The 22199-nt window shown below is 43.5% G+C and overlaps 12 non-coding genes across 12 annotated transcripts; all 12 read right to left on the minus strand.

Annotated features, from left to right (window-relative positions):
* Nucleotides 1-143: 143 nt before the first annotated feature.
* Nucleotides 144-217, minus strand: trnai-aau (transfer RNA isoleucine (anticodon AAU)). The gene has a single exon. It is a non-coding gene; the product is annotated as a tRNA-Ile (tRNA).
* A 1421-nt stretch (nucleotides 218-1638) lies between these two features.
* trnai-aau (transfer RNA isoleucine (anticodon AAU)) lies at nucleotides 1639-1712 on the minus strand. The gene has a single exon. It is a non-coding gene; the product is annotated as a tRNA-Ile (tRNA).
* A 2034-nt stretch (nucleotides 1713-3746) lies between these two features.
* Nucleotides 3747-3820, minus strand: trnai-aau (transfer RNA isoleucine (anticodon AAU)). Its single transcript has one exon. It is a non-coding gene; the product is annotated as a tRNA-Ile (tRNA).
* Nucleotides 3821-5453: 1633 nt separating this feature from the next.
* On the minus strand, nucleotides 5454-5527 carry trnai-aau (transfer RNA isoleucine (anticodon AAU)). The gene has a single exon. It is a non-coding gene; the product is annotated as a tRNA-Ile (tRNA).
* Nucleotides 5528-7483: 1956 nt separating this feature from the next.
* trnai-aau (transfer RNA isoleucine (anticodon AAU)) lies at nucleotides 7484-7557 on the minus strand. Its single transcript has one exon. It is a non-coding gene; the product is annotated as a tRNA-Ile (tRNA).
* A 2880-nt stretch (nucleotides 7558-10437) lies between these two features.
* Nucleotides 10438-10511, minus strand: trnai-aau (transfer RNA isoleucine (anticodon AAU)). Its single transcript has one exon. It is a non-coding gene; the product is annotated as a tRNA-Ile (tRNA).
* A 1347-nt stretch (nucleotides 10512-11858) lies between these two features.
* Nucleotides 11859-11932, minus strand: trnai-aau (transfer RNA isoleucine (anticodon AAU)). The gene has a single exon. It is a non-coding gene; the product is annotated as a tRNA-Ile (tRNA).
* Nucleotides 11933-13565: 1633 nt separating this feature from the next.
* Nucleotides 13566-13639, minus strand: trnai-aau (transfer RNA isoleucine (anticodon AAU)). Its single transcript has one exon. It is a non-coding gene; the product is annotated as a tRNA-Ile (tRNA).
* Nucleotides 13640-15929: 2290 nt separating this feature from the next.
* Nucleotides 15930-16003, minus strand: trnai-aau (transfer RNA isoleucine (anticodon AAU)). Its single transcript has one exon. It is a non-coding gene; the product is annotated as a tRNA-Ile (tRNA).
* A 1637-nt stretch (nucleotides 16004-17640) lies between these two features.
* Nucleotides 17641-17714, minus strand: trnai-aau (transfer RNA isoleucine (anticodon AAU)). The gene has a single exon. It is a non-coding gene; the product is annotated as a tRNA-Ile (tRNA).
* A 1027-nt stretch (nucleotides 17715-18741) lies between these two features.
* trnai-aau (transfer RNA isoleucine (anticodon AAU)) lies at nucleotides 18742-18815 on the minus strand. Its single transcript has one exon. It is a non-coding gene; the product is annotated as a tRNA-Ile (tRNA).
* Nucleotides 18816-21090: 2275 nt separating this feature from the next.
* Nucleotides 21091-21164, minus strand: trnai-aau (transfer RNA isoleucine (anticodon AAU)). The gene has a single exon. It is a non-coding gene; the product is annotated as a tRNA-Ile (tRNA).
* Nucleotides 21165-22199: the final 1035 nt, after the last annotated feature.

Here is a 22199-nt window from a genome sequence, read left to right on the forward strand (position 1 = left end):
TTAGGAGAGATTTGTGAGCCCTATTAAATCCCATTGGGAGTTTGGGATGCTGGAAACATGTTCACAAGAAGCAGTTATCTTTTCCAGCTTCATGTGAGAAATCAGCTAAAGACAGACAGCACATCATGGTGGACTACTTTAGTTGGCCAGTATGGGGCTTGAACCCATGACCTTGGCGTTATTAGCACCACGCTCTAACCAACTGAGCTAACCGGCCTGGAACCACTTGAAGAAACTGTCCCTGGCTGGGACCATGACACGTACAGTTAGACTTGGATTTTATCAAGTCTAACTGTGGGTAAAAATAAAATCTTTTAGAACTCCCTACAGGAACAGAGCATTGCAGAAACACTCCAATTCTTCAAAATCCCATAAAAGTAACCTCGGAATAACCTTAATCATTTTATTTTACCCACCAAATTCAGGGCAAGGAGAACCAGGTAAGCAGGACATTAGTCAGGGAAGCAAACAAGCATTAAAGTTTAATTCTCAAGCAGCTTGAGAGATCTGCAAGTCAGATTAGAGACGTTGGACAGCCATAGCCTGGATACTCCTCAAAGCTGGGACTTAGGAGAGATTTGTGAGCCCTATTAAATCCCATTGGGAGTTTGGAGAAAGGGATGCTGGAAACAAATCAAAACAGGCAGATATTTTCTCCAGCTTCTTGTGGAGGGTAAGCAGGACATTAGTCAGGGAAGAAAACAAGCATTAAAGGTTAATTCTCAAGCAGCTTGAGAGATCTGCCAGTCAGATTAGAGACGTTGGACAGCCATAGATAGATAGATAGATAGATAGATAGCCATAGACCTGGATACTCCTCAAAGCTGGGACTTAGGAGAGATTGGTGAGCCCTATTAAATCCCATTGGGAGTTTGGAGAAAGGGATGCTGAAAACTCACCAAACGTGGAAAAACTCTCTCAACAGGCAGGTACTTTCTCTGGCGTGTTGTGGGAAATCAGTTATAGACAGACAGCACATCATGGTGGACAACTTTAACATTGCCTAGACGAGACCATCCACCAAATTCAGGGCAAGGAGAGCCAGGCAATGAGGACATTAGTCAGGGAAGCAAACAAGCATTAAAGTTTAATTCTCAAGCAGCTTGAGAGATCTGCAAGTCAGATTAGAGACGTTGGACAGCCATAGCCTGGATACTCCTCAAAGCTGGGACTTAGGAGAGATTTGTGAGCCCTATTAAATCCCATTGGGAGTTTGGAGAAAGGGATGCTGGAAACATATCAAAACAGGCAGGTACTTTCTCTGGCGTGTTGTGGGAAATCAGTTATAGACAGACAGCACATCATGGTGGACAACTTTAACATTGCCTAGACGAGACCATCCACCAAATTCAGGGCAAGGAGAGCCAGGCAATGAGGACATTAGTCAGGGAAGCAAACAAGCATTAAAGTTTAATTCTCAAGCAGCTTGAGAGATCTGCAAGTCATATTAGAGACGTTGGAAAGCCATAGCCTGGATACTCCTCAAAGCTGGGACTTAGGAGAGATTTGTGAGCCCTATTAAATCCCATTGGGAGTTTGGGATGCTGGAAACATGTTCACAAGAAGCAGTTATCTTTTCCAGCTTCATGTGAGAAATCAGCTAAAGACAGACAGCACATCATGGTGGACTACTTTAGTTGGCCAGTATGGGGATTGAACCCATGACCTTGGTGTTATTAGCACCACGCTCTAACCAACTGAGCTAACCGGCCTGGAACCACTTGAAGAAACTGTCCCTGGCTGGGACCATGACACGTACAGTTAGACTTGGATTTTATCAAGTCTAACTGTGGGTAAAAATAAAATCTTTTAGAACTCCCTACAGGAACAGAGCATTGCAGAAACACTCCAATTCTTCAAAATCCCATAAAAGTAACCTCGGAATAACCTTAATCATTTTATTTTACCCACCAAATTCAGGGCAAGGAGAACCAGGTAAGCAGGACATTAGTCAGGGAAGCAAACAAGCATTAAAGTTTAATTCTCAAGCAGCTTGAGAGATCTGCAAGTCAGATTAGAGACGTTGGACAGCCATAGCCTGGATACTCCTCAAAGCTGGGACTTAGGAGAGATTTGTGAGCCCTATTAAATCCCATTGGGAGTTTGGAGAAAGGGATGCTGGAAACAAATCAAAACAGGCAGATATTTTCTCCAGCTTCTTGTGGAGGGTAAGCAGGACATTAGTCAGGGAAGAAAACAAGCATTAAAGGTTAATTCTCAAGCAGCTTGAGAGATCTGCCAGTCAGATTAGAGACGTTGGACAGCCATAGATAGATAGATAGATAGATAGATAGCCATAGACCTGTATACTCCTCAAAGCTGGGACTTAGGAGAGATTGGTGAGCCCTATTAAATCCCATTGGGAGTTTGGAGAAAGGGATGCTGAAAACTCACCAAACGTGGAAAAACTCTCTCAACAGGCAGGTACTTTCTCTGGCGTGTTGTGGGAAATCAGTTATAGACAGACAGCACATCATGGTGGACAACTTTAACATTGCCTAGACGAGACCATCCACCAAATTCAGGGCAAGGAGAACCAGGTAAGCAGGACATTAGTCAGGGAAGCAAACAAGCATTAAAGTTTAATTCTCAAGCAGCTTGAGAGATCTGCAAGTCAGATTAGAGACGTTGGACAGCCATAGCCTGGATACTCCTCAAAGCTGGGACTTAGGAGAGATTTGTGAGCCCTATTAAATCCCATTGGGAGTTTGGAGAAAGGGATGCTGGAAACAAATCAAAACAGGCAGATATTTTCTCCAGCTTCTTGTGGAGGGTAAGCAGGACATTAGTCAGGGAAGCAAACAAGCATTAAAGGTTAATTCTCAAGCAGCTTGAGAGATCTGCCAGTCAGATTAGAGACGTTGGACAGCCATAGATAGATAGATAGATAGATAGATAGATAGATAGCCATAGACCTGGATACTCCTCAAAGCTGGGACGTAGGAGAGATTGGTGAGCCCTATTAAATCCCATTGGGAGTTTGGAGAAAGGGATGCTGAAAACTCACCAAACGTGGAAAAACTCTCTCAACAGGCAGGTACTTTCTCTGGCGTGTTGTGGGAAATCAGTTATAGACAGACAGCACATCATGGTGGACAACTTTAACATTGCCTAGACGAGACCATCCACCAAATTCAGGGCAAGGAGAGCCAGGCAATGAGGACATTAGTCAGGGAAGCAAACAAGCATTAAAGTTTAATTCTCAAGCAGCTTGAGAGATCTGCAAGTCAGATTAGAGACGTTGGACAGCCATAGCCTGGATACTCCTCAAAGCTGGGACTTAGGAGAGATTTGTGAGCCCTATTAAATCCCATTGGGAGTTTGGAGAAAGGGATGCTGGAAACATATCAAAACAGGCAGGTACTTTCTCTGGCGTGTTGTGGGAAATCAGTTATAGACAGACAGCACATCATGGTGGACAACTTTAACATTGCCTAGACGAGACCATCCACCAAATTCAGGGCAAGGAGAGCCAGGCAATGAGGACATTAGTCAGGGAAGCAAACAAGCATTAAAGTTTAATTCTCAAGCAGCTTGAGAGATCTGCAAGTCATATTAGAGACGTTGGAAAGCCATAGCCTGGATACTCCTCAAAGCTGGGACTTAGGAGAGATTTGTGAGCCCTATTAAATCCCATTGGGAGTTTGGGATGCTGGAAACATGTTCACAAGAAGCAGTTATCTTTTCCAGCTTCATGTGAGAAATCAGCTAAAGACAGACAGCACATCATGGTGGACTACTTTAGTTGGCCAGTATGGGGATTGAACCCATGACCTTGGCGTTATTAGCACCACGCTCTAACCAACTGAGCTAACCGGCCTGGAACCACTTGAAGAAACTGTCCCTGGCTGGGACCATGACACGTACAGTTAGACTTGGATTTTAACAGATTAAAAATAAAATCTTTTAGAACTCCCTACAGGAACAGAGCATTGCAGAAACACTCCAATTCTTCAAAATCCCATAAAAGTAACCTCGGAATAACCTTAATCAACATGTGAATGTAATGCAATCAGCAAAAAATTGTACATATGGGCTAGTTAGTAATGGTGCAACAAGTTGTCATAAAAATACACATATGTAGTCAGTACAAACAGGATTTCTCAGTTTTTCTTGTGATGTACCTGTGTGACTCTTTACCTGTGTGCCTTTAACTTTGCCTAGACGAGACCATCCACCAAATTCAGGGCATGGAGAACCAGGTAAGCAGGACATTAGTCAGGGAAGCAAACAAGCATTAAAGTTTAATTCTCAAGCAGCTTGAGAGATCTGCCAGTCAGATTAGAGACGTTGGAAAGCCATAGATAGATAGATAGATAGATAGATAGATAGCCATAGACCTGTATACTCCTCAAAGCTGGGACTTAGGAGAGATTGGTGAGCCCTATTAAATCCCATTGGGAGTTTGGAGAAAGGGATGCTGAAAACTCACCAAACGTGGAAAAACTCTCTCAACAGGCAGGTACTTTCTCTGGCGTGTTGTGGGAAATCAGTTATAGACAGACAGCACATCATGGTGGACAACTTTAAGATTGCCTAGACGAGACCATCCACCAAATTCAGGGCAAGGAGAACCAGGTAAGCAGGACATTAGTCAGGGAAGCAAACAAGCATTAAAGTTTAATTCTCAAGCAGCTTGAGAGATCTGCAAGTCAGATTAGAGACGTTGGACAGCCATAGCCTGGATACTCCTCAAAGCTGGGACTTAGGAGAGATTTGTGAGCCCTATTAAATCCCATTGGGAGTTTGGAGAAAGGGATGCTGGAAACAAATCAAAACAGGCAGATATTTTCTCCAGCTTCTTGTGGAGGGTAAGCAGGACATTAGTCAGGGAAGCAAACAAGCATTAAAGTTTAATTCTCAAGCAGCTTGAGAGATCTGCCAGTCAGATTAGAGACGTTGGACAGCCATAGATAGATAGATAGATAGATAGATAGCCATAGACCTGGATACTCCTCAAAGCTGGGACTTAGGAGAGATTGGTGAGCCCTATTAAATCCCATTGGGAGTTTGGAGAAAGGGATGCTGAAAACTCACCAAACGTGGAAAAACTCTCTCAACAGGCAGGTACTTTCTCTGGCGTGTTGTGGGAAATCAGTTATAGACAGACAGCACATCATGGTGGACAACTTTAACATTGCCTAGACGAGACCATCCACCAAATTCAGGGCAAGGAGAGCCAGGCAATGAGGACATTAGTCAGGGAAGCAAACAAGCATTAAAGTTTAATTCTCAAGCAGCTTGAGAGATCTGCAAGTCAGATTAGAGACGTTGGAAAGCCATAGCCTGGATACTCCTCAAAGCTGGGACTTAGGAGAGATTTGTGAGCCCTATTAAATCCCATTGGGAGTTTGGGATGCTGGAAACATGTTCACAAGAAGCAGTTATCTTTTCCAGCTTCATGTGAGAAATCAGCTAAAGACAGACAGCACATCATGGTGGACTACTTTAGTTGGCCAGTATGGGGATTGAACCCATGACCTTGGCGTTATTAGCACCACGCTCTAACCAACTGAGCTAACCGGCCTGGAACCACTTGAAGAAACTGTCCCTGGCTGGGACCATGACACGTACAGTTAGACTTGGATTTTAACAGATTAAAAATAAAATCTTTTAGAACTCCCTACAGGAACAGAGCATTGCAGAAACACTCCAATTCTTCAAAATCCCATAAAAGTAACCTCGGAATAACCTTAATCAACATGTGAATGTAATGCAATCAGCAAAAAATTGTACATATGGGCTAGTTAGTAATGGTGCAACAAGTTGTCATAAAAATACACATATGTAGTCAGTACAAACAGGATTTCTCAGTTTTTCTTGTGATGTACCTGTGTGACTCTTTACCTGTGTGCCTTTAACTTTGCCTAGACGAGACCATCCACCAAATTCAGGGCATGGAGAACCAGGTAAGCAGGACATTAGTCAGGGAAGCAAACAAGCATTAAAGTTTAATTCTCAAGCAGCTTGAGAGATCTGCCAGTCAGATTAGAGACGTTGGAAAGCCATAGATAGATAGATAGATAGATAGATAGATAGCCATAGACCTGTATACTCCTCAAAGCTGGGACTTAGGAGAGATTGGTGAGCCCTATTAAATCCCATTGGGAGTTTGGAGAAAGGGATGCTGAAAACTCACCAAACGTGGAAAATCTCTCTCAACAGGCAGGTACTTTCTCTGGCGTGTTGTGGGAAATCAGTTATAGACAGACAGCACATCATGGTGGACAACTTTAAGATTGCCTAGACGAGACCATCCACCAAATTCAGGGCAAGGAGAACCAGGTAAGCAGGACATTAGTCAGGGAAGCAAACAAGCATTAAAGTTTAATTCTCAAGCAGCTTGAGAGATCTGCAAGTCAGATTAGAGACGTTGGACAGCCATAGCCTGGATACTCCTCAAAGCTGGGACTTAGGAGAGATTTGTGAGCCCTATTAAATCCCATTGGGAGTTTGGAGAAAGGGATGCTGGAAACAAATCAAAACAGGCAGATATTTTCTCCAGCTTCTTGTGGAGGGTAAGCAGGACATTAGTCAGGGAAGCAAACAAGCATTAAAGGTTAATTCTCAAGCAGCTTGAGAGATCTGCCAGTCAGATTAGAGACGTTGGACAGCCATAGATAGATAGATAGATAGATAGATAGCCATAGACCTGGATACTCCTCAAAGCTGGGACTTAGGAGAGATTGGTGAGCCCTATTAAATCCCATTGGGAGTTTGGAGAAAGGGATGCTGAAAACTCACCAAACGTGGAAAAACTCTCTCAACAGGCAGGTACTTTCTCTGGCGTGTTGTGGGAAATCAGTTATAGACAGACAGCACATCATGGTGGACAACTTTAACATTGCCTAGACGAGACCATCCACCAAATTCAGGGCAAGGAGAGCCAGGCAATGAGGACATTAGTCAGGGAAGCAAACAAGCATTAAAGTTTAATTCTCAAGCAGCTTGAGAGATCTGCAAGTCAGATTAGAGACGTTGGACAGCCATAGCCTGGATACTCCTCAAAGCTGGGACTTAGGAGAGATTTGTGAGCCCTATTAAATCCCATTGGGAGTTTGGAGAAAGGGATGCTGGAAACATATCAAAACAGGCAGGTACTTTCTCTGGCGTGTTGTGGGAAATCAGTTATAGACAGACAGCACATCATGGTGGACAACTTTAACATTGCCTAGACGAGACCATCCACCAAATTCAGGGCAAGGAGAGCCAGGCAATGAGGACATTAGTCAGGGAAGCAAACAAGCATTAAAGTTTAATTCTCAAGCAGCTTGAGAGATCTGCAAGTCATATTAGAGACGTTGGAAAGCCATAGCCTGGATACTCCTCAAAGCTGGGACTTAGGAGAGATTTGTGAGCCCTATTAAATCCCATTGGGAGTTTGGGATGCTGGAAACATGTTCACAAGAAGCAGTTATCTTTTCCAGCTTCATGTGAGAAATCAGCTAAAGACAGACAGCACATCATGGTGGACTACTTTAGTTGGCCAGTATGGGGATTGAACCCATGACCTTGGCGTTATTAGCACCACGCTCTAACCAACTGAGCTAACCGGCCTGGAACCACTTGAAGAAACTGTCCCTGGCTGGGACCATGACACGTACAGTTAGACTTGGATTTTAACAGATTAAAAATAAAATCTTTTAGAACTCCCTACAGGAACAGAGCATTGCAGAAACACTCCAATTCTTCAAAATCCCATAAAAGTAACCTCGGAATAACCTTAATCAACATGTGAATGTAATGCAATCAGCAAAAAATTGTACATATGGGCTAGTTAGTAATGGTGCAACAAGTTGTCATAAAAATACACATATGTAGTCAGTACAAACAGGATTTCTCAGTTTTTCTTGTGATGTACCTGTGTGACTCTTTACCTGTGTGCCTTTAACTTTGCCTAGACGAGACCATCCACCAAATTCAGGGCATGGAGAACCAGGTAAGCAGGACATTAGTCAGGGAAGCAAACAAGCATTAAAGTTTAATTCTCAAGCAGCTTGAGAGATCTGCCAGTCAGATTAGAGACGTTGGAAAGCCATAGATAGATAGATAGATAGATAGATAGATAGCCATAGACCTGTATACTCCTCAAAGCTGGGACTTAGGAGAGATTGGTGAGCCCTATTAAATCCCATTGGGAGTTTGGAGAAAGGGATGCTGAAAACTCACCAAACGTGGAAAAACTCTCTCAACAGGCAGGTACTTTCTCTGGCGTGTTGTGGGAAATCAGTTATAGACAGACAGCACATCATGGTGGACAACTTTAAGATTGCCTAGACGAGACCATCCACCAAATTCAGGGCAAGGAGAACCAGGTAAGCAGGACATTAGTCAGGGAAGCAAACAAGCATTAAAGTTTAATTCTCAAGCAGCTTGAGAGATCTGCAAGTCAGATTAGAGACGTTGGACAGCCATAGCCTGGATACTCCTCAAAGCTGGGACTTAGGAGAGATTTGTGAGCCCTATTAAATCCCATTGGGAGTTTGGAGAAAGGGATGCTGGAAACAAATCAAAACAGGCAGATATTTTCTCCAGCTTCTTGTGGAGGGTAAGCAGGACATTAGTCAGGGAAGCAAACAAGCATTAAAGTTTAATTCTCAAGCAGCTTGAGAGATCTGCCAGTCAGATTAGAGACGTTGGACAGCCATAGATAGATAGATAGATAGATAGCCATAGACCTGGATACTCCTCAAAGCTGGGACTTAGGAGAGATTGGTGAGCCCTATTAAATCCCATTGGGAGTTTGGAGAAAGGGATGCTGAAAACTCACCAAACGTGGAAAAACTCTCTCAACAGGCAGGTACTTTCTCTGGCGTGTTGTGGGAAATCAGTTATAGACAGACAGCACATCATGGTGGACAACTTTAACATTGCCTAGACGAGACCATCCACCAAATTCAGGGCAAGGAGAGCCAGGCAATGAGGACATTAGTCAGGGAAGCAAACAAGCATTAAAGTTTAATTCTCAAGCAGCTTGAGAGATCTGCAAGTCAGATTAGAGACGTTGGACAGCCATAGCCTGGATACTCCTCAAAGCTGGGACTTAGGAGAGATTTGTGAGCCCTATTAAATCCCATTGGGAGTTTGGAGAAAGGGATGCTGGAAACATATCAAAACAGGCAGGTACTTTCTCTGGCGTGTTGTGGGAAATCAGTTATAGACAGACAGCACATCATGGTGGACAACTTTAACATTGCCTAGACGAGACCATCCACCAAATTCAGGGCAAGGAGAGCCAGGCAATGAGGACATTAGTCAGGGAAGCAAACAAGCATTAAAGTTTAATTCTCAAGCAGCTTGAGAGATCTGCAAGTCATATTAGAGACGTTGGAAAGCCATAGCCTGGATACTCCTCAAAGCTGGGACTTAGGAGAGATTTGTGAGCTCTATTAAATCCCATTGGGAGTTTGGAGAAAGGGATGCTGGAAACATATCAAAACAGGCAGGTACTTTCTCTGGCATGTTGTGGGAAATCAGTTATAGACAGACAGCACATCATGGTGGACAACTTTAAGATTGCCTAGACGAGACCATCCACCAAATTCAGGGCAAGGAGAACCAGGTAAGCAGGACATTAGTCAGGGAAGCAAACAAGCATTAAAGTTTAATTCTCAAGCAGCTTGAGAGATCTGCAAGTCAGATTAGAGACGTTGGACAGCCATAGCCTGGATACTCCTCAAAGCTGGGACTTAGGAGAGATTTGTGAGCCCTATTAAATCCCATTGGGAGTTTGGAGAAAGGGATGCTGGAAACAAATCAAAACAGGCAGATATTTTCTCCAGCTTCTTGTGGAGGGTAAGCAGGACATTAGTCAGGGAAGCAAACAAGCATTAAAGTTTAATTCTCAAGCAGCTTGAGAGATCTGCCAGTCAGATTAGAGACGTTGGACAGCCATAGATAGATAGATAGATAGATAGATAGCCATAGACCTGTATACTCCTCAAAGCTGGGACTTAGGAGAGATTGGTGAGCCCTATTAAATCCCATTGGGAGTTTGGAGAAAGGGATGCTGAAAACTCACCAAACGTGGAAAAACTCTCTCAACAGGCAGGTACTTTCTCTGGCGTGTTGTGGGAAATCAGTTATAGACAGACAGCACATCATGGTGGACAACTTTAACATTGCCTAGACGAGACCATCCACCAAATTCAGGGCAAGGAGAGCCAGGCAATGAGGACATTAGTCAGGGAAGCAAACAAGCATTAAAGTTTAATTCTCAAGCAGCTTGAGAGATCTGCAAGTCATATTAGAGACGTTGGAAAGCCATAGCCTGGATACTCCTCAAAGCTGGGACTTAGGAGAGATTTGTGAGCCCTATTAAATCCCATTGGGAGTTTGGGATGCTGGAAACATGTTCACAAGAAGCAGTTATCTTTTCCAGCTTCATGTGAGAAATCAGCTAAAGACAGACAGCACATCATGGTGGACTACTTTAGTTGGCCAGTATGGGGATTGAACCCATGACCTTGGCGTTATTAGCACCACGCTCTAACCAACTGAGCTAACCGGCCTGGAACCACTTGAAGAAACTGTCCCTGGCTGGGACCATGACACGTACAGTTAGACTTGGATTTTAACAGATTAAAAATAAAATCTTTTAGAACTCCCTACAGGAACAGAGCATTGCAGAAACACTCCAATTCTTCAAAATCCCATAAAAGTAACCTCGGAATAACCTTAATCAACATGTGAATGTAATGCAATCAGCAAAAAATTGTACATATGGGCTAGTTAGTAATGGTGCAACAAGTTGTCATAAAAATACACATATGTAGTCAGTACAAACAGGATTTCTCAGTTTTTCTTGTGATGTACCTGTGTGACTCTTTACCTGTGTGCCTTTAACTTTGCCTAGACGAGACCATCCACCAAATTCAGGGCATGGAGAACCAGGTAAGCAGGACATTAGTCAGGGAAGCAAACAAGCATTAAAGTTTAATTCTCAAGCAGCTTGAGAGATCTGCCAGTCAGATTAGAGACGTTGGAAAGCCATAGATAGATAGATAGATAGATAGATAGCCATAGACCTGTATACTCCTCAAAGCTGGGACTTAGGAGAGATTGGTGAGCCCTATTAAATCCCATTGGGAGTTTGGAGAAAGGGATGCTGAAAACTCACCAAACGTGGAAAAACTCTCTCAACAGGCAGGTACTTTCTCTGGCGTGTTGTGGGAAATCAGTTATAGACAGACAGCACATCATGGTGGACAACTTTAACATTGCCTAGACGAGACCATCCACCAAATTCAGGGCAAGGAGAACCAGGTAAGCAGGACATTAGTCAGGGAAGCAAACAAGCATTAAAGTTTAATTCTCAAGCAGCTTGAGAGATCTGCAAGTCAGATTAGAGACGTTGGACAGCCATAGCCTGGATACTCCTCAAAGCTGGGACTTAGGAGAGATTTGTGAGCCCTATTAAATCCCATTGGGAGTTTGGAGAAAGGGATGCTGGAAACAAATCAAAACAGGCAGGTACTTTCTCTGGCGTGTTGTGGGAAATCAGTTATAGACAGACAGCACATCATGGTGGACAACTTTAACATTGCCTAGACGAGACCATCCACCAAATTCAGGGCAAGGAGAGCCAGGCAATGAGGACATTAGTCAGGGAAGCAAACAAGCATTAAAGTTTAATTCTCAAGCAGCTTGAGAGATCTGCAAGTCATATTAGAGATGTTGGAAAGCCATAGCCTGGATACTCCTCAAAGCTGGGACTTAGGAGAGATTTGTGAGCCCTATTAAATCCCATTGGGAGTTTGGGATGCTGGAAACATGTTCACAAGAAGCAGTTATCTTTTCCAGCTTCATGTGAGAAATCAGCTAAAGACAGACAGCACATCATGGTGGACTACTTTAGTTGGCCAGTATGGGGATTGAACCCATGACCTTGGCGTTATTAGCACCACGCTCTAACCAACTGAGCTAACCGGCCTGGAACCACTTGAAGAAACTGTCCCTGGCTGGGACCATGACACGTACAGTTAGACTTGGATTTTAACAGATTAAAAATAAAATCTTTTAGAACTCCCTACAGGAACAGAGCATTGCAGAAACACTCCAATTCTTCAAAATCCCATAAAAGTAACCTCGGAATAACCTTAATCAACATGTGAATGTAATGCAATCAGCAAAAAATTGTACATATGGGCTAGTTAGTAATGGTGCAACAAGTTGTCATAAAAATACACATATGTAGTCAGTACAAACAGGATTTCTCAGTTTTTCTTGTGATGTACCTGTGTGACTCTTTACCTGTGTGCCTTTAACTTTGCCTAGACGAGACCATCCACCAAATTCAGGGCATGGAGAACCAGGTAAGCAGGACATTAGTCAGGGAAGCAAACAAGCATTAAAGTTTAATTCTCAAGCAGCTTGAGAGATCTGCCAGTCAGATTAGAGACGTTGGAAAGCCATAGATAGATAGATAGATAGATAGATAGATAGCCATAGACCTGTATACTCCTCAAAGCTGGGACATAGGAGAGATTGGTGAGCCCTATTAAATCCCATTGGGAGTTTGGAGAAAGGGATGCTGAAAACTCACCAAACGTGGAAAAACTCTCTCAACAGGCAGGTACTTTCTCTGGCGTGTTGTGGGAAATCAGTTATAGACAGACAGCACATCATGGTGGACAACTTTAAGACTGCCTAGACGAGACCATCCACCAAATTCAGGGCAAGGAGAACCAGGTAAGCAGGACATTAGTCAGGGAAGCAAACAAGCATTAAAGTTTAATTCTCAAGCAGCTTGAGAGATCTGCAAGTCAGATTAGAGACGTTGGACAGCCATAGCCTGGATACTCCTCAAAGCTGGGACTTAGGAGAGATTTGTGAGCCCTATTAAATCCCATTGGGAGTTTGGAGAAAGGGATGCTGGAAACAAATCAAAACAGGCAGATATTTTCTCCAGCTTCTTGTGGAGGGTAAGCAGGACATTAGTCAGGGAAGCAAACAAGCATTAAAGTTTAATTCTCAAGCAGCTTGAGAGATCTGCCAGTCAGATTAGAGACGTTGGACAGCCATAGATAGATAGATAGATAGATAGATAGCCATAGACCTGGATACTCCTCAAAGCTGGGACTTAGGAGAGATTGGTGAGCCCTATTAAATCCCATTGGGAGTTTGGAGAAAGGGATGCTGAAAACTCACCAAACGTGGAAAAACTCTCTCAACAGGCAGGTACTTTCTCTGGCGTGTTGTGGGAAATCAGTTATAGACAGACAGCACATCATGGTGGACAACTTTAACATTGCCTAGACGAGACCATCCACCAAATTCAGGGCAAGGAGAGCCAGGCAATGAGGACATTAGTCAGGGAAGCAAACAAGCATTAAAGTTTAATTCTCAAGCAGCTTGAGAGATCTGCAAGTCAGATTAGAGACGTTGGACAGCCATAGCCTGGATACTCCTCAAAGCTGGGACTTAGGAGAGATTTGTGAGCCCTATTAAATCCCATTGGGAGTTTGGGATGCTGGAAACATGTTCACAAGAAGCAGTTATCTTTTCCAGCTTCATGTGAGAAATCAGCTAAAGACAGACAGCACATCATGGTGGACTACTTTAGTTGGCCAGTATGGGGATTGAACCCATGACCTTGGCGTTATTAGCACCACGCTCTAACCAACTGAGCTAACCAGCCTGGAACCACTTGAAGAAGCTGTCCCTGGCTGGGACCATGACACGTACAGTTAGACTTGGATTTTAACAGATTAAAAATAAAATCTTTTAGAACTCCCTACAGGAACAGAGCATTGCAGAAACACTCCAATTCTTCAAAATCCCATAAAAGTAACCTCGGAATAACCTTAATCAACATGTGAATGTAATGCAATCAGCAAAAAATTGTACATATGGGCTAGTTAGTAATGGTGCAACAAGTTGTCATAAAAATACACATATGTAGTCAGTACAAACAGGATTTCTCAGTTTTTCTTGTGATGTACCTGTGTGACTCTTTACCTGTGTGCCTTTAACTTTGCCTAGACGAGACCATCCACCAAATTCAGGGCATGGAGAACCAGGTAAGCAGGACATTAGTCAGGGAAGCAAACAAGCATTAAAGTTTAATTCTCAAGCAGCTTGAGAGATCTGCCAGTCAGATTAGAGACGTTGGAAAGCCATAGATAGATAGATAGATAGATAGATAGATAGCCATAGACCTGTATACTCCTCAAAGCTGGGACTTAGGAGAGATTGGTGAGCCCTATTAAATCCCGTTTGGAGAAAGGGATGCTGAAAACTCACCAAACGTGGAAAAACTCTCTCAACAGGCAGGTACTTTCTCTGGCGTGTTGTGGGAAATCAGTTATAGACAGACAGCACATCATGGTGGACAACTTTAAGATTGCCTAGACGAGACCATCCACCAAATTCAGGGCAAGGAGAACCAGGTAAGCAGGACATTAGTCAGGGAAGCAAACAAGCATTAAAGTTTAATTCTCAAGCAGCTTGAGAGATCTGCAAGTCAGATTAGAGACGTTGGACAGCCATAGCCTGGATACTCCTCAAAGCTGGGACTTAGGAGAGATTGGTGAGCCCTATTAAATCCCAATGGGAGTTTGGAGAAAGGGATGCTGGAAACAAATCAAAACAGGCAGATATTTTCTCCAGCTTCTTGTGGAGGGTAAGCAGGACATTAGTCAGGGAAGCAAACAAGCATTAAAGGTTAATTCTCAAGCAGCTTGAGAGATCTGCCAGTCAGATTAGAGACGTTGGACAGCCATAGATAGATAGATAGATAGATAGATAGCCATAGACCTGGATACTCCTCAAAGCTGGGACGTAGGAGAGATTGGTGAGCCCTATTAAATCCCATTGGGAGTTTGGAGAAAGGGATGCTGAAAACTCACCAAACGTGGAAAAACTCTCTCAACAGGCAGGTACTTTCTCTGGCGTGTTGTGGGAAATCAGTTATAGACAGACAGCACATCATGGTGGACAACTTTAAGATTGCCTAGACGAGACCATCCACCAAATTCAGGGCAAGGAGAACCAGGTAAGCAGGACATTAGTCAGGGAAGCAAACAAGCATTAAAGTTTAATTCTCAAGCAGCTTGAGAGATCTGCAAGTCAGATTAGAGACGTTGGACAGCCATAGCCTGGATACTCCTCAAAGCTGGGACTTAGGAGAGATTTGTGAGCCCTATTAAATCCCATTGGGAGTTTGGAGAAAGGGATGCTGAAAACTCACCAAACGTGGAAAAACTCTCTCAACAGGCAGGTACTTTCTCTGGCGTGTTGTGGGAAATCAGTTATAGACAGACAGCACATCATGGTGGACAACTTTAACATTGCCTAGACGAGACCATCCACCAAATTCAGGGCAAGGAGAGCCAGGCAATGAGGACATTAGTCAGGGAAGCAAACAAGCATTAAAGTTTAATTCTCAAGCAGCTTGAGAGATCTGCAAGTCAGATTAGAGACGTTGGACAGCCATAGCCTGGATACTCCTCAAAGCTGGGACTTAGGAGAGATTTGTGAGCCCTATTAAATCCCATTGGGAGTTTGGAGAAAGGGATGCTGGAAACATATCAAAACAGGCAGGTACTTTCTCTGGCGTGTTGTGGGAAATCAGTTATAGACAGACAGCACATCATGGTGGACAACTTTAACATTGCCTAGACGAGACCATCCACCAAATTCAGGGCAAGGAGAGCCAGGCAATGAGGACATTAGTCAGGGAAGCAAACAAGCATTAAAGTTTAATTCTCAAGCAGCTTGAGAGATCTGCAAGTCAGATTAGAGACGTTGGACAGCCATAGCCTGGATACTCCTCAAAGCTGGGACTTAGGAGAGATTTGTGAGCCCTATTAAATCCCATTGGGAGTTTGGGATGCTGGAAACATGTTCACAAGAAGCAGTTATCTTTTCCAGCTTCATGTGAGAAATCAGCTAAAGACAGACAGCACATCATGGTGGACTACTTTAGTTGGCCAGTATGGGGATTGAACCCATGACCTTGGCGTTATTAGCACCACGCTCTAACCAACTGAGCTAACCGGCCTGGAACCACTTGAAGAAACTGTCCCTGGCTGGGACCATGACACGTACAGTTAGACTTGGATTTTAACAGATTAAAAATAAAATCTTTTAGAACTCCCTACAGGAACAGAGCATTGCAGAAACACTCCAATTCTTCAAAATCCCATAAAAGTAACCTCGGAATAACCTTAATCAACATGTGAATGTAATGCAATCAGCAAAAAATTGTACATATGGGCTAGTTAGTAATGGTGCAACAAGTTGTCATAAAAATACACATATGTAGTCAGTACAAACAGGATTTCTCAGTTTTTCTTGTGATGTACCTGTGTGACTCTTTACCTGTGTGCCTTTAACTTTGCCTAGACGAGACCATCCACCAAATTCAGGGCATGGAGAACCAGGTAAGCAGGACATTAGTCAGGGAAGCAAACAAGCATTAAAGTTTAATTCTCAAGCAGCTTGAGAGATCTGCCAGTCAGATTAGAGACGTTGGAAAGCCATAGATAGATAGATAGATAGATAGATAGATAGATAGCCATAGACCTGTATACTCCTCAAAGCTGGGACTTAGGAGAGATTGGTGAGCCCTATTAAATCCCATTGGGAGTTTGGAGAAAGGGATGCTGAAAACTCACCAAACGTGGAAAAACTCTCTCAACAGGCAGGTACTTTCTCTGGCGTGTTGTGGGAAATCAGTTATAGACAGACAGCACATCATGGTGGACAACTTTAAGATTGCCTAGACGAGACCATCCACCAAATTCAGGGCAAGGAGAACCAGGTAAGCAGGACATTAGTCAGGGAAGCAAACAAGCATTAAAGTTTAATTCTCAAGCAGCTTGAGAGATCTGCAAGTCAGATTAGAGACGTTGGACAGCCATAGCCTGGATACTCCTCAAAGCTGGGACTTAGGAGAGATTTGTGAGCCCTATTAAATCCCATTGGGAGTTTGGAGAAAGGGATGCTGGAAACAAATCAAAACAGGCAGATATTTTCTCCAGCTTCTTGTGGAGGGTAAGCAGGACATTAGTCAGGGAAGCAAACAAGCATTAAAGGTTAATTCTCAAGCAGCTTGAGAGATCTGCCAGTCAGATTAGAGACGTTGGACAGCCATAGATAGATAGATAGATAGATAGATAGCCATAGACCTGGATACTCCTCAAAGCTGGGACTTAGGAGAGATTGGTGAGCCCTATTAAATCCCATTGGGAGTTTGGAGAAAGGGATGCTGAAAACTCACCAAACGTGGAAAAACTCTCTCAACAGGCAGGTACTTTCTCTGGCGTGTTGTGGGAAATCAGTTATAGACAGACAGCACATCATGGTGGACAACTTTAACATTGCCTAGACGAGACCATCCACCAAATTCAGGGCAAGGAGAGCCAGGCAATGAGGACATTAGTCAGGGAAGCAAACAAGCATTAAAGTTTAATTCTCAAGCAGCTTGAGAGATCTGCAAGTCAGATTAGAGACGTTGGACAGCCATAGCCTGGATACTCCTCAAAGCTGGGACTTAGGAGAGATTTGTGAGCCCTATTAAATCCCATTGGGAGTTTGGGATGCTGGAAACATGTTCACAAGAAGCAGTTATCTTTTCCAGCTTCATGTGAGAAATCAGCTAAAGACAGACAGCACATCATGGTGGACTACTTTAGTTGGCCAGTATGGGGATTGAACCCATGACCTTGGCGTTATTAGCACCACGCTCAAACCAACTGAGCTAACCGGCCTGGAACCACTTGCTGGAAACAAATCAAAACAGGCAGATATTTTCTCCAGCTTCTTGTGGAGGGTAAGCAGGACATTAGTCAGGGAAGCAAACAAGCATTAAAGGTTAATTCTCAAGCAGCTTGAGAGATCTGCCAGTCAGATTAGAGACGTTGGACAGCCATAGATAGATAGATAGATAGATAGATAGCCATAGACCTGGATACTCCTCAAAGCTGGGACTTAGGAGAGATTGGTGAGCCCTATTAAATCCCATTGGGAGTTTGGAGAAAGGGATGCTGAAAACTCACCAAACGTGGAAAAACTCTCTCAACAGGCAGGTACTTTCTCTGGCGTGTTGTGGGAAATCAGTTATAGACAGACAGCACATCATGGTGGACAACTTTAACATTGCCTAGACGAGACCATCCACCAAATTCAGGGCAAGGAGAGCCAGGCAATGAGGACATTAGTCAGGGAAGCAAACAAGCATTAAAGTTTAATTCTCAAGCAGCTTGAGAGATCTGCAAGTCAGATTAGAGACGTTGGACAGCCATAGCCTGGATACTCCTCAAAGCTGGGACTTAGGAGAGATTTGTGAGCCCTATTAAATCCCATTGGGAGTTTGGAGAAAGGGATGCTGGAAACATATCAAAACAGGCAGGTACTTTCTCTGGCGTGTTGTGGGAAATCAGTTATAGACAGACAGCACATCATGGTGGACAACTTTAACATTGCCTAGACGAGACCATCCACCAAATTCAGGGCAAGGAGAGCCAGGCAATGAGGACATTAGTCAGGGAAGCAAACAAGCATTAAAGTTTAATTCTCAAGCAGCTTGAGAGATCTGCAAGTCATATTAGAGACGTTGGAAAGCCATAGCCTGGATACTCCTCAAAGCTGGGACTTAGGAGAGATTTGTGAGCCCTATTAAATCCCATTGGGAGTTTGGGATGCTGGCAACATGTTCACAAGAAGCAGTTATCTTTTCCAGCTTCATGTGAGAAATCAGCTAAAGACAGACAGCACATCATGGTGGACTACTTTAGTTGGCCAGTATGGGGATTGAACCCATGACCTTGGCGTTATTAGCACCACGCTCTAACCAACTGAGCTAACCGGCCTGGAACCACTTGAAGAAACTGTCCCTGGCTGGGACCATGACACGTACAGTTAGACTTGGATTTTAACAGATTAAAAATAAAATCTTTTAGAACTCCCTACAGGAACAGAGCATTGCAGAAACACTCCAATTCTTCAAAATCCCATAAAAGTAACCTCGGAATAACCTTAATCAACATGTGAATGTAATGCAATCAGCAAAAAATTGTACATATGGGCTAGTTAGTAATGGTGCAACAAGTTGTCATAAAAATACACATATGTAGTCAGTACAAACAGGATTTCTCAGTTTTTCTTGTGATGTACCTGTGTGACTCTTTACCTGTGTGCCTTTAACTTTGCCTAGACGAGACCATCCACCAAATTCAGGGCATGGAGAACCAGGTAAGCAGGACATTAGTCAGGGAAGCAAACAAGCATTAAAGTTTAATTCTCAAGCAGCTTGAGAGATCTGCCAGTCAGATTAGAGACGTTGGAAAGCCATAGATAGATAGATAGATAGATAGATAGCCATAGACCTGTATACTCCTCAAAGCTGGGACTTAGGAGAGATTGGTGAGCCCTATTAAATCCCATTGGGAGTTTGGAGAAAGGGATGCTGAAAACTCACCAAACGTGGAAAAACTCTCTCAACAGGCAGGTACTTTCTCTGGCGTGTTGTGGGAAATCAGTTATAGACAGACAGCACATCATGGTGGACAACTTTAAGATTGCCTAGACGAGACCATCCACCAAATTCAGGGCAAGGAGAACCAGGTAAGCAGGACATTAGTCAGGGAAGCAAACAAGCATTAAAGTTTAATTCTCAAGCAGCTTGAGAGATCTGCAAGTCAGATTAGAGACGTTGGACAGCCATAGCCTGGATACTCCTCAAAGCTGGGACTTAGGAGAGATTTGTGAGCCCTATTAAATCCCATTGGGAGTTTGGAGAAAGGGATGCTGGAAACATATCAAAACAGGCAGGTACTTTCTCTGGCGTGTTGTGGGAAATCAGTTATAGACAGACAGCACATCATGGTGGACAACTTTAACATTGCCTAGACGAGACCATCCACCAAATTCAGGGCAAGGAGAGCCAGGCAATGAGGACATTAGTCAGGGAAGCAAACAAGCATTAAAGTTTAATTCTCAAGCAGCTTGAGAGATCTGCAAGTCAGATTAGAGACGTTGGACAGCCATAGCCTGGATACTCCTCAAAGCTGGGACTTAGGAGAGATTTGTGAGCCCTATTAAATCCCATTGGGAGTTTGGAGAAAGGGATGCTGGAAACAAATCAAAACAGGCAGATATTTTCTCCAGCTTCTTGTGGAGGGTAAGCAGGACATTAGTCAGGGAAGCAAACAAGCATTAAAGGTTAATTCTCAAGCAGCTTGAGAGATCTGCCAGTCAGATTAGAGACGTTGGACAGCCATAGATAGATAGATAGATAGATAGATAGCCATAGACCTGGATACTCCTCAAAGCTGGGACTTAGGAGAGATTGGTGAGCCCTATTAAATCCCATTGGGAGTTTGGAGAAAGGGATGCTGAAAACTCACCAAACGTGGAAAAACTCTCTCAACAGGCAGGTACTTTCTCTGGCGTGTTGTGGGAAATCAGTTATAGACAGACAGCACATCATGGTGGACAACTTTAACATTGCCTAGACGAGACCATCCACCAAATTCAGGGCAAGGAGAGCCAGGCAATGAGGACATTAGTCAGGGAAGCAAACAAGCATTAAAGTTTAATTCTCAAGCAGCTTGAGAGATCTGCAAGTCAGATTAGAGACGTTGGACAGCCATAGCCTGGATACTCCTCAAAGCTGGGACTTAGGAGAGATTTGTGAGCCCTATTAAATCCCATTGGGAGTTTGGAGAAAGGGATGCTGGAAACATATCAAAACAGGCAGGTACTTTCTCTGGCGTGTTGTGGGAAATCAGTTATAGACAGACAGCACATCATGGTGGACAACTTTAACATTGCCTAGACGAGACCATCCACCAAATTCAGGGCAAGGAGAGCCAGGCAATGAGGACATTAGTCAGGGAAGCAAACAAGCATTAAAGTTTAATTCTCAAGCAGCTTGAGAGATCTGCAAGTCATATTAGAGACGTTGGAAAGCCATAGCCTGGATACTCCTCAAAGCTGGGACTTAGGAGAGATTTGTGAGCCCTATTAAATCCCATTGGGAGTTTGGGATGCTGGAAACATGTTCACAAGAAGCAGTTATCTTTTCCAGCTTCATGTGAGAAATCAGCTAAAGACAGACAGCACATCATGGTGGACTACTTTAGTTGGCCAGTATGGGGATTGAACCCATGACCTTGGCGTTATTAGCACCACGCTCTAACCAACTGAGCTAACCGGCCTGGAACCACTTGAAGAAACTGTCCCTGGCTGGGACCATGACACGTACAGTTAGACTTGGATTTTAACAGATTAAAAATAAAATCTTTTAGAACTCCCTACAGGAACAGAGCATTGCAGAAACACTCCAATTCTTCAAAATCCCATAAAAGTAACCTCGGAATAACCTTAATCAACATGTGAATGTAATGCAATCAGCAAAAAATTGTACATATGGGCTAGTTAGTAATGGTGCAACAAGTTGTCATAAAAATACACATATGTAGTCAGTACAAACAGGATTTCTCAGTTTTTCTTGTGATGTACCTGTGTGACTCTTTACCTGTGTGCCTTTAACTTTGCCTAGACGAGACCATCCACCAAATTCAGGGCATGGAGAACCAGGTAAGCAGGACATTAGTCAGGGAAGCAAACAAGCATTAAAGTTTAATTCTCAAGCAGCTTGAGAGATCTGCCAGTCAGATTAGAGACGTTGGAAAGCCATAGATAGATAGACAGATAGATAGATAGATAGCCATAGACCTGTATACTCCTCAAAGCTGGGACTTAGGAGAGATTGGTGAGCCCTATTAAATCCCATTGGGAGTTTGGAGAAAGGGATGCTGAAAACTCACCAAACGTGGAAAAACTCTCTCAACAGGCAGGTACTTTCTCTGGCGTGTTGTGGGAAATCAGTTATAGACAGACAGCACATCATGGTGGACAACTTTAACATTGCCTAGACGAGACCATCCACCAAATTCAGGGCAAGGAGAACCAGGTAAGCAGGACATTAGTCAGGGAAGCAAACAAGCATTAAAGTTTAATTCTCAAGCAGCTTGAGAGATCTGCAAGTCAGATTAGAGACGTTGGACAGCCATAGCCTGGATACTCCTCAAAGCTGGGACTTAGGAGAGATTTGTGAGCCCTATTAAATCCCATTGGGAGTTTGGAGAAAGGGATGCTGGAAACAAATCAAAACAGGCAGATATTTTCTCCAGCTTCTTGTGGAGGGTAAGCAGGACATTAGTCAGGGAAGCAAACAAGCATTAAAGTTT

Source organism: Ictalurus punctatus, chromosome 29, assembly GCF_001660625.3.
Source record: "Ictalurus punctatus breed USDA103 chromosome 29, Coco_2.0, whole genome shotgun sequence".
NCBI lineage: Eukaryota > Metazoa > Chordata > Actinopteri > Siluriformes > Ictaluridae > Ictalurus > Ictalurus punctatus.